Source organism: Ovis canadensis, chromosome 7 (genome assembly GCF_042477335.2).
Source record: "Ovis canadensis isolate MfBH-ARS-UI-01 breed Bighorn chromosome 7, ARS-UI_OviCan_v2, whole genome shotgun sequence".
Classification (NCBI taxonomy): Eukaryota; Metazoa; Chordata; class Mammalia; order Artiodactyla; family Bovidae; genus Ovis; species Ovis canadensis.
Genome location: NC_091251.1, coordinates 48,924,735 through 48,935,061, shown reverse-complemented (window position 1 = coordinate 48,935,061; position 10,327 = coordinate 48,924,735). Strand labels below are relative to the sequence as shown.

Sequence of the window (10,327 nt, the reverse complement as noted above, 5' to 3'; positions counted from 1 at the left end):
ACTGCTGAGATTTCCAAGTTTGCTGACATACTGAGTGAAGCACTTTAACAGGATTATCTTTTAGGATTTTAAATAGCAAATGCATTTCTTCTAAGAGATTCTTACCCACTGTAATAGATATAATGGTCATCTGAATTAAATTTGACCATTCCCATCCATTTTAGTTCACTGATTCCTAAGATGTCAATGTTCAATCTTGCCATCTCCTTCTTGATTATGTCCAATTTACCTTGATTCATGGACCTAATATTCCAGATTCCTATGCAATATTGTTCTTTACAACATTGGACTTTATTTTCACCACCAGACACATCCAGCTGAGCATTGTTCATGCTTTGGCCCAGTCGCTTCATTCTTACTGGAGCTATTAGTAATTGCCCTCTGTTCTTCCCAGTAGCATACTGGGCACTTGACCTGGTGGGCTTATCTTCTGGTGTCATATCCTTTTGCCTTTTCATATGGTTCATAGGGTTCTCCAGGCAATAATACCAAAGTGGTTTGCCATTTACACATTTTGCTAGAACTCTTCACTATGACCCGTCCATCTTGGGTGGCCCTGCACACATGGCTCATAGCTTCATTGTGTTATACAAGCCACTTCACCACAACAAGGCTGTGATCCATGAGGGCCTTCTTTGTTTTACTAATTCTTAATCATCCTTCATATCTCAGCTTGAATGTCACATTCTCTAGGAAGTTCTTCCATACTACCGTCCCTCCAAGTCTATAGCTGGTAGCTTCTTCCACTTTATCTTATATCTAGAGTATTTGTTATGAGTTGAATACTTGTGTCCTTTCAGAATGCATGTGTTGAAATCTTATTCTGTAATATAATGATATTAGGTGAGGTCATAAGAGTAGAGCCCTCATGAAAAGGATTAGTGCTCTTAAAAGACTTATGAGAGAGCCAGCCCCCTCTCTCTGCTTTCTGCCACATGAAGATATAATGAGAAGTCAGCATCCTGGAAGGGAACCCTCACCATAACTGCATTTCTCACACTTCATTGTGCTGGGCTTAGTTGCTCAGTCATGTCCAACTCTTTGAGACCCCATCAACTGTAGCCTGCCAAGCTCCTCTATCCATGGGCATTCTCCAAGAATACTACAGTGGGTTGCCATGCCCTCACACTTCATTAATTGCCCATTTACTTGCTTCTAGCCCTTAATTTTCATCCCAATCTCAAAGAAGGGCTGTTTCAAAGAATATTAAACTACCAGACAGTTGTGTTCATTTCATGTGCTAGTAAGATTATGTTCAAAAATCCTTCAGGCTAGGCTTCGGCAATATGTGAACTGAGAACTTCCAGATGTACAAACTGGGTTTTGAAGAGGCAGAGGAAGGAGAGATCAAATTGCCAGCATTCGTTGGATCACAGTGAAAGTAAGGAAATTCCAGCAAAACATCTACGTCTGCTTTACTGACTACACTAAAACCTTTGACTGTGTGAATCACAACAAACTGTGAAAAATTCTTAAAGAGATGGGACTACCACACTGCCTTACCTGTCTCCTGAGAAAGCTGTATGCAGGTCAAGAAGCAACAGTTAAAAATCAACATGGAACAATGGACTGTTTCAAAATTGGGAAAGTCGTATGACAAGACTGTATATTGTCACCCTGTTTGTTTAATTTCTATGCAGATTACATCATGGGAAATGCTAGTCTGGATGAATCACAAGCTGGAATCAAGATTACCAGAAGAAATATCAATAACCTCAGATCTGCAGATGATACCGCTCTAATGGCAGAAAGTGAAAGGAAACTAAAGAGCCTCTGATGAAGGTGAAAGATGAGAGTGAAAAAGCTGGCTTAAAACTCAGTATTCAAAAAACTGAGATCATGGCATCCAGTCCATGGCAAATAGAAGGGGGAAAAGTGGAAGCAGTGATAGATTTTCTTTTCTTGGGCTCCAAAATCACTGTGGATGGTGACTGCAATCATGAAATTAACAGATGCTTGCTCCTTGGAAGGAAAACTATGACAAACCTAGACAGCATATGAAAAAGCAGAAACATCACTTTGCCAACAAAGGTCCATATATAGTCAAAGCTATGTTTTTTTCAGTAGTCATGTATGAATGTGAGAGCTGGACCCCAAAGAAGGCTGAGTACCAAAGAATTGATGCTTTTGAATTGTGGTGCTGGAGAAGACTCTTGAGAGACCCCTGGACTGCAAGGACATCAAACCAGTCAATTCTAAAGGAAATCAACCCTGAATATTCTTTGGAAAGACTGATGCTAAAGCTGAAGCTCCAATCCTTTGGCCATCTGATTGGAAGAGCTGATTCATGGAAAAGACCCTGATGCTGGGAAAAATTGAAGGCAAAAGTAGAAAGGGGCAATAATGAGATGGTTAGATAACATCATCAACTCAATGGACATGAATTTGAGCAAACTCAGAGAGATAGTAAAGGTCAAGGTTGCTGCAGTTCATGGGGTTACAAAAATTGGACACAACTTAGCGACTGAGCAAGCCCCTACTAAATTAAAAACTCCTTGAGGATAAGGAGCATATACGTTGTGTTCTTTATACCATATGTAATGTTAATGAGTAAATATGTGTTGAATGAAGTAATGAATAATTATGAGAACAGTCCAGCCTTCCTTTCAACCCAGGGCGCTGATGAGACTCCTGAACTCCCAAAACAGAATGTTAACTATGTCTGTCACCTTCTTATCTGTTTTCATGCTATGTGGTCCTGCCTTCAATCTTTAATAGAAAGCAAATTTAAGACAAAGAGCCCTAGGAGCAAGCAATCTACCTTTTCCTTTACATGCCCTAAACTATAAAAAATAGTCTAAGAGGAAAACAGTTTCATATTACTATAAAACTGAAAAGAGGACTCAAGTTGAACCTCCAAAAGTCTGCATATGTGAACCATACTGTTTTAGTCCTTCAAGGATTTGCCTGAGGCCACTCATATCTGAAAACTCCAGGAGCACTAGGCACTTAGAATTCCACCGTGTGAAAGGCACACTCCCTCCTTGCACTCTCCTCCCACACACTTTATAGTTTATTTGAATAGCAACCTGTGGAGTTATATAAAGTGGTGTCCTAGAATCACTCCTATTGAGTTACTCTTTGTGTTAACCCTCTGGCTTTTATGAAAAAGCAGGAAACAAACACAAGAAATTCACTCCTGCATTTTCAGTAAACAGATTGTTAAGACTATTGTCCTCTGCAATAAGCAGCATCCTCCACATGAAGTCCCACAAAGAAGTGTGTTTAATTTGGTGTATGCACAAATCCAAAGCTATCAATAGTTCATTCAAAGAAAAGTAGTTGTGGGAGGGGGGTTCATGTTTGGGAACGCATGTAAGAATTAAAGATTTTAAAATTAAAAAAAAATAAAAAACTAAAAAATTTTAAAAAAAAAGGAAAAAAAAAAACAAAGAAAAGTAGTAAACAGAAAATTGTAAATTCTAAAGTACTAATGAGTTCCCACTCACTATGTACCAAAGGAGGAAGAATCTTGCTCTGAATTGAATTTATATCAATAATCCAAAGTAATCTTTGGGTTATAGTAAGTACAGGTGTCTTTGAGGAGTGTCTAACTTCCCTAATGCCTGGGACATGAAATTTAACTTACTTAGGAAGAAGTACTCTCCCCAACTATACCTCATTGCCTTCTTTCCACTTAGAAATTCAAGTTAGAACTGCAGTGAGCCTGAGGGAAAAGGAGCATACTCTGATCTGCATATTAGAGGAAAAAGAAGTCCTCCAGAACTAAACTAATTCATCAGCACTAGGGACACCATTAGGTTTTTTTATTTTTTTAAGTTTTTATCTTTCTCCTTTTGTAATTTATTTATTTTTATTTTTGACTGTGCTGGGTCCTCATTACTGTGAGGGCTTTCTCTAGTTGTGGCAAGTGGGGGATACTCTTCATTGCAGTGTACAGGCTTCTCATTGCAGCGGCTTCTCATTGTGGAGCACAGGCTCTAGGGCACTGGGGCTTCAGCAGTTGTGGTGCGTGAGCTCAGCAGTTGCAGCTCAAGGGCTCTGTAGTTTGGTCTCAGGAGTTTTGGTGCATGGGCTTAGTTACATGGCACAGCAAAAAAAAAAATAGAATCATCATAATTTGCTAGTTGTAGAGATGATGGAGGTAAGAGAGAGGGAAAGGGGTGATAATGGTGCTGACCTTTCTAAATTCACCAACTGGTAGATGATGGTGCCATGCACAGAGATTAGAAACATAATGGGCTAGAAAGTTGGAAGGAAGATCTTGAACTGTATAGTGGGACATCCCTGGTGACTCAGTGGTAAAAAAACCTGCCTGCCAATGCAGGAGATGTGAGTTCTATATCTGTCAGGAAGCTCCCCTGGAGAAGGAAATGGTAACCCACTCCAGTATTCTTGCCTGGAGAATCCCTTGGACAGAGGAGCACGGCAGGCTACAGTTCATAGGGTCACAGAAGAATGGGACACAACTTAGCAACTAAACAACAACTATAGAATAAACAAATAGAGATAATGTTGTTGTTGGGTCTGAGTTAAAAGAGCATTGTAGCCTAGAAATAAAGGTTTGAGAGTCAGCAACATATAGGTAATTCTTAAAGCTATGACAGTGCTGAACAGCAACCCAGAGAATGTGTAGAATGCGAAAAGATGTATAACAAAACTTTGAGGATTATCTTTTAAAAAAAGATAGCAATTGGTTAAAGGAGACAGAGAAGGAGCAAGACAGAGAAACTAGAGAAAAAATGAGAGTGATGTATCAGAGCAATGGGGAAGAGAGATTTTTCAGAAAGGAGTGAGTATGACAATGGGTCAACAGTGTCAATTGTTACTGATAGGTCAAGCAAAAACAAAAAGAACTGAAAAGTGTCCATTGGATTCAGCAACAAGGAAGTCAGGACCTTGACAAGAGTAGTTTCATGAAATGAAAGTATGCTATCTGGCAAGAGACTGAGAAGTGAATGAAAGTATGAGAAGTGAATTCAAGTGAAGGAACAGCAGCAGGAAATGTAGACAAAAGTTTTTCAAGAGTTTCAAATATAAAGAGGAAAAACAGGAGAAAAAAGGCAAGACCAGAAGTTGTACATTACAGAGAGATTTTATTGGATATGATTGTTTGGTTAGTTTTTTGTTCTTTGTTTAAATTGGGAGAAAATTAAGTGTGTCTGAATGCTTATGGAAAGGTATGGTAGCCAATCAAATAATCCCCACCTCCTGATATTCATGTAATGTCTTACACACACACACTGAATAGTACAGACCTGTGCAAGTAATGGCTTCCTGAAGAGTGTGGAAATAATGGTGTGCAACTCCTATAACTAAATGAGAAAAAACATGGTGACTTTGCCTTGCTCTCTTGAATCTCTAGCTCTGGAGTAAGCCATATATCATGTTTTGAGGACTCTCAAGCAGCCCTTTGCAGAGGTCCATGTGGCAAGGAACACTCATCCTTCTTACAACTAGCAAAGAACAGACACCTCCAGCCAATAGCCATGTATGTAAGCCATCTTAGAATAGATTTTCCAGTCCATTAAACTTTCAGATGAGGCCACCTGAGGCCAACATCTTGATTGCAATCACATGAGAGATTCTGAGTCAGAAGTCATAAAGTTTAGCCACTCCCAGATACCTGACCCACAATAGCAATGTGATAATCACTGTATGTTGTGGGATTTCCCTGGTAGTCCAGTGACTAAGACTCCACACTCCCAATGCAGGGAAACTGATCCCACATGCTGCAACTAAGAGTTCACAAGCTGCAACTAAAAAGATCCTGCATGCTGCAATGAAGACCAGGTACAGCCAAATAAATAAATAAAAATAAATATTTTTTAAAAAGAAGCCATGTCCTGCTGTGTCTGCTGCACATGGTAATGAGTTGCTCTAGGATCTTGCTTCAGACATAGATCAAGCCCTGAGCCTTTGGAGCAGGAGCACTGACTCCAAGACCCTGGACTACCAGAGAACTAACCCTAGGGAGTATCAAATAGTGAGAACTCACGCAAAGAAAACCACTTGAATACAAGACCCAGCATCACCCAAACACTAGTAGCACCCTGTGCAGGACGCCTAATCTAAACAACAAACAAAACAAAAATACAAACCAAATCATCAGCAGACAGGATTACCACCTCAACTCAGCCTTGACAATCAGAGGAAAAACAAACAAACAAAAACACAGCACAAATCTCACTCTATAGGAAGCTCACACTGGACCAACCTTAGGAAGGCAGAAACCATAAGGAAGAAAGAATTCAACCTGCTTCAAGGAAAAAATTCAACCTTTTTCAAGGAAAGAGTTCAACTTTCTTTGAAGGCTGAGAAAAGGAGACCTCAAAAACAATAAGTTTTTAAAAAGTAATGAAAAGGCAGAGAAATACTGCACAAATGAAGGAACAAACTAGAAACACAAAAGTCAAAATAAATGAAGAGGAAATAGGCAAACTACCTGAAAAAGAATTCAGAATAATGATAGTAAAGATGATCAAAAACCTTGAAAACAAAATGGAGAAAATGCAAGAATCAATTAACAAAGACCTAGAAGAATTAAAAATAAATGTATATTACCGAAATTAAAAATACTCTAGAAGGAATCAATAGCAGAATATCCAAAGCAGAACAAGTCAGTGAGTTGGAAGAAAAAATGGTAGAAATAACTTCTGAAGAGCAGAATAAAGTAAAAAGAATGAAAAGAACTGAGGATAGTCTCAGAGACCTCTGGGACAATATCAAATGCACCAACATTTGAATTATAGCAGTCCCAGAAGAAGAAGAGAAAAAGAAAGGGAATGAGAAAATTTGTGGAGAGATTATAGTTGAAAATTTCCCCAACATGGAAAGGAAATAATCAAATCCAAGAGGCACAAAGAGTCCCATACAGGGTAAATCCAAGGAGAAACACGCCAAGACACATACTAATGAAACTAACAAAGACTAAATACAAAGAAAGAATATTAAAAGCAGCAAGGGAGAAGCAACAAGTAACATATAAGGGAAACCCTGTATACTTAACAGCTGATCTTTCAGCAGAAACTGTGCAGGCCAGAAGGGAATGGCAGGATATATTTAAAGTACTGAAAGGGAAAAATCTACAACTAAGATTACTCTACCCAGCAAGGATCTCGTTCAAAACTGATGGAGAAATAAAAAGCTTTTCAGACAAGCAAAAGTTAAGAGAATTCAGTACCACCAAACCAGCTTTACAATAAATGTTAAAGGGACTTATATAGTCAAGAAATACAAGAGAAGAAAAAAGACCTACAAAATCAACCCCAAACAATTAAGAAAATGGCAACAGGAACATATATATTAATAATTACTTTAAATGTAAATGGATTAAATGCTCCAACCAAAAGACACCGACTGGCTGAATGGATACAAAAAATAAATATTAAAAAAATAAATAAAGTTCTTAAAAAATGTATGTTATTTTAAGCTGGTAAACTGTTACAATAGAAAACTAATATAGAACTAATACAGAAGGTTATAGTATTAAACAGGAGAGGCTTAAAATATAAAAGAGGAGAGTATTGATATGCAAGATGTCTGAAGAGGCAGAAGTGTTTCCTCAGGAAATGATCAGCTTCATATAGGAGAAAGGATGCCTCTTTCATGTCACAGGAAGGAAATAAAAGGATGGCTATATAAGGTCAAGCTGTTGGTCAGTGACAGGGAATGAGAAAGCATGCCTCTGATGTTCTCAGTTTTCTCTGATAAGAAGAAAATGAGGTTATCTGTTAAGAGTGATGAAGGTACACCGCACATAAAAATAAACTCAAAATGGATTAAAGATCTAAATGTAAGACCAGAAACTATAAAACTCCTAGAGGAGAACATAGGCAAAACACTCTCAGACATAAATCACAGCAGGATCCTCTATGATCCACCTCCCAGGATTCTGGAAATAAAAGCAAAAATAAACAAATGGGATCTAATTAAAATTAAAAGCTTCTGCACAACAAAGGAAAATATAAGCAAGGTGAAAAGACAGCCTTCCGAATGGGAGAAAATAATAGCAAATGAAGCAACTGACAAACAACTAATCTCAAAAATATACAAGCAACTTATGCAGCTCAATCCCAGAAAAATAAATGACCCAATCAAAAAATGGGCCAAAGAACTAAATAGACATTTCTCCAAAGAAGACATACGGATGGCTAACAAACACATGAAAAGATGCTCAACATCACTCATTATTAGAGAAATGCAAATCAAAACCACAATGAGGTACCACTTCACAACAGTCAGAATGGCTGCGATCCAAAAATCTGCAAGCAATAAATGCTGGAGAGGGTGTGGAGAAAAGGGAACCCTCCTACACTGTTGGTGGGAATGCAAACTAGTACAGCCACTATGGAGAACAGTGTGGAGATTCCTTAAAAAATTGCAAATAGAACTACCTTATGACCCAGCAATCCCACCGCTGGGCATACACACCAAGGAAACCAGAATGGAAAGAGACACATGTACCCCAATGTTCATCGCAGCACTGTTTATAATAGCCAGGACATGGAAACAACCTAGATGTCCATCAGCAGATGAATGGATAAGAAAGCGGTGGTACATATACACAATGGAGTATTACTCAACCGTTAAAAAGAATTCATTTGAATCAGTTCTGATGAGATGGATGAAACTGGAGCCGATTATACAGAGTGAAGTAAGCCAGAAAGAAAAACACCAATACAGTATACTAACACATATATATGGAATTTAGGAAGATGGCAATGACGACCCTGTATGCAAGACAGGAAAAAAGACACAGATGTGTATAACGGACTTTTGGACTCAGAGGGAGAGGGAGAGGGTGGGATGATTTGGGAGAATGGCATTCTAACATGTATACTATCATGTAAGAATTGAATCGCCAGTCTATGTCTGACGCAGGATACAGCATGCTTGGGGCTGGTGCATGGGGATGACCCAGAGAGATGTTATGGGGAGGGAGGTGGGAGGGGGGTTCATGTTTGGGAACGCATGTAAGAATTAAAGATTTTAACATTTAAAAAATAAAAACCTAAAAAAAATTAAAACATATTAAAAAAAAAGAGTGATGAAGGTGGTAGAGAAGTCTAAAGTTTGAAAAGGATAAGGAATTTTATGTAGCTGCTGTGGAGAAGAAGAATGAGGGGACTAGGGAAATATAGAAGGATTTCTCAATAGTATTGAGAGCCCAGTTGATGTCAAAGATCACAAATTATTTCATGTAACTAACCTGTGAATTTTCTCCAAAATAAGGTGAGCTGCAGAAGTACCTGTTGGCAAAGTCTCACAAAGCAACTTTGGATCACACTTCAAATTAAGATAAAGTTGCCTGTACTATGGTCTAATCACAGCTTGATGATTAAAAATGGCAGGTGTGATTAAAGAGAAGCATGGTGCTTTACATCTGAAAGAGATGGGAAAACTGTGTGGCTAAGGAACTTCAGATGAATCCCCGAACCGTTACTGTACAGAGATATGGATATTTAAGTTGCTTTTTTAAAAGGTCAATCAATCTGATAGTAGAGAAATTATTAGAAATATCTTCTGAGCATTATTAATGATTTAATATTCCTTGCTCTTCCATATAAATACCTTTTCCTTCTCTCCCAGTCTTCTCTATTCTTTTAATATGCAATTATTAATAGAGTCTAAAGGATCTATCTAAAATATAAGCCAGAAAGCGGGACGTTCGGCTTGTGAGCGGGAACTTCTCGGTCGCGCACAGAAAAAGAACGATTTAAAAATGGGTGATGTTGAGAAGGGCAAGAAGATTTTTGTTCAGAAGTGTGCCCAGTGCCATACCATGGAAAAGGGAAGGAAGCACAAGACTGGGCCAAACCTCCATGGTCTGTTTGGACGGAAGACAGGTCAGGCTGCTGGATTCTCTTACACAGATGCCAACAAAAACAAACGTTATCACCTGGGGAGAGGAGACGCTGATGGAGTACTTGGAGAATCCCAAGAAGTACATCCCTGGAACCAAGATGATCTTTGCTGGCATTAAGAAGAAGGGAGAGAGGGAGGACTTGATAGCTTATCTCAAAAAAGCTACCACTGAGTAAAAAAGAAAAAAAAAATATATATATATATATACATATATATATATATAAGCCAAAATTACCTCTCTTCATGCATATATGTAATAAACTGTATTCTTCAGAATTGGCCCATCAGATACATTTTACTCCTTGAACACAAAATATATATATATAAACTTTATCTAACAAATAATTTGAGAAGTAATAGCTATGTAAATATTTGCTAAATAATTGCTATAATTACAAAGTAAACTTTTTTCCCTAAAATAAATACCCGTCATTGGAATTCAAATAGCAGAGTTGTGGTACACAAACCTACTACAATCTAACTAGTTTAGTTTGCCTCT

At 38.2% G+C, this 10,327-nt stretch overlaps 1 pseudogene; it reads left to right on the top strand.

Moving 5' to 3' along the window:
- The first annotated feature begins 9,623 nt into the window (after positions 1 to 9,623).
- LOC138444162 (cytochrome c pseudogene) lies at positions 9,624 to 10,004 on the top strand (annotated as a pseudogene).
- The last annotated feature ends 323 nt before the right edge of the window (positions 10,005 to 10,327 follow it).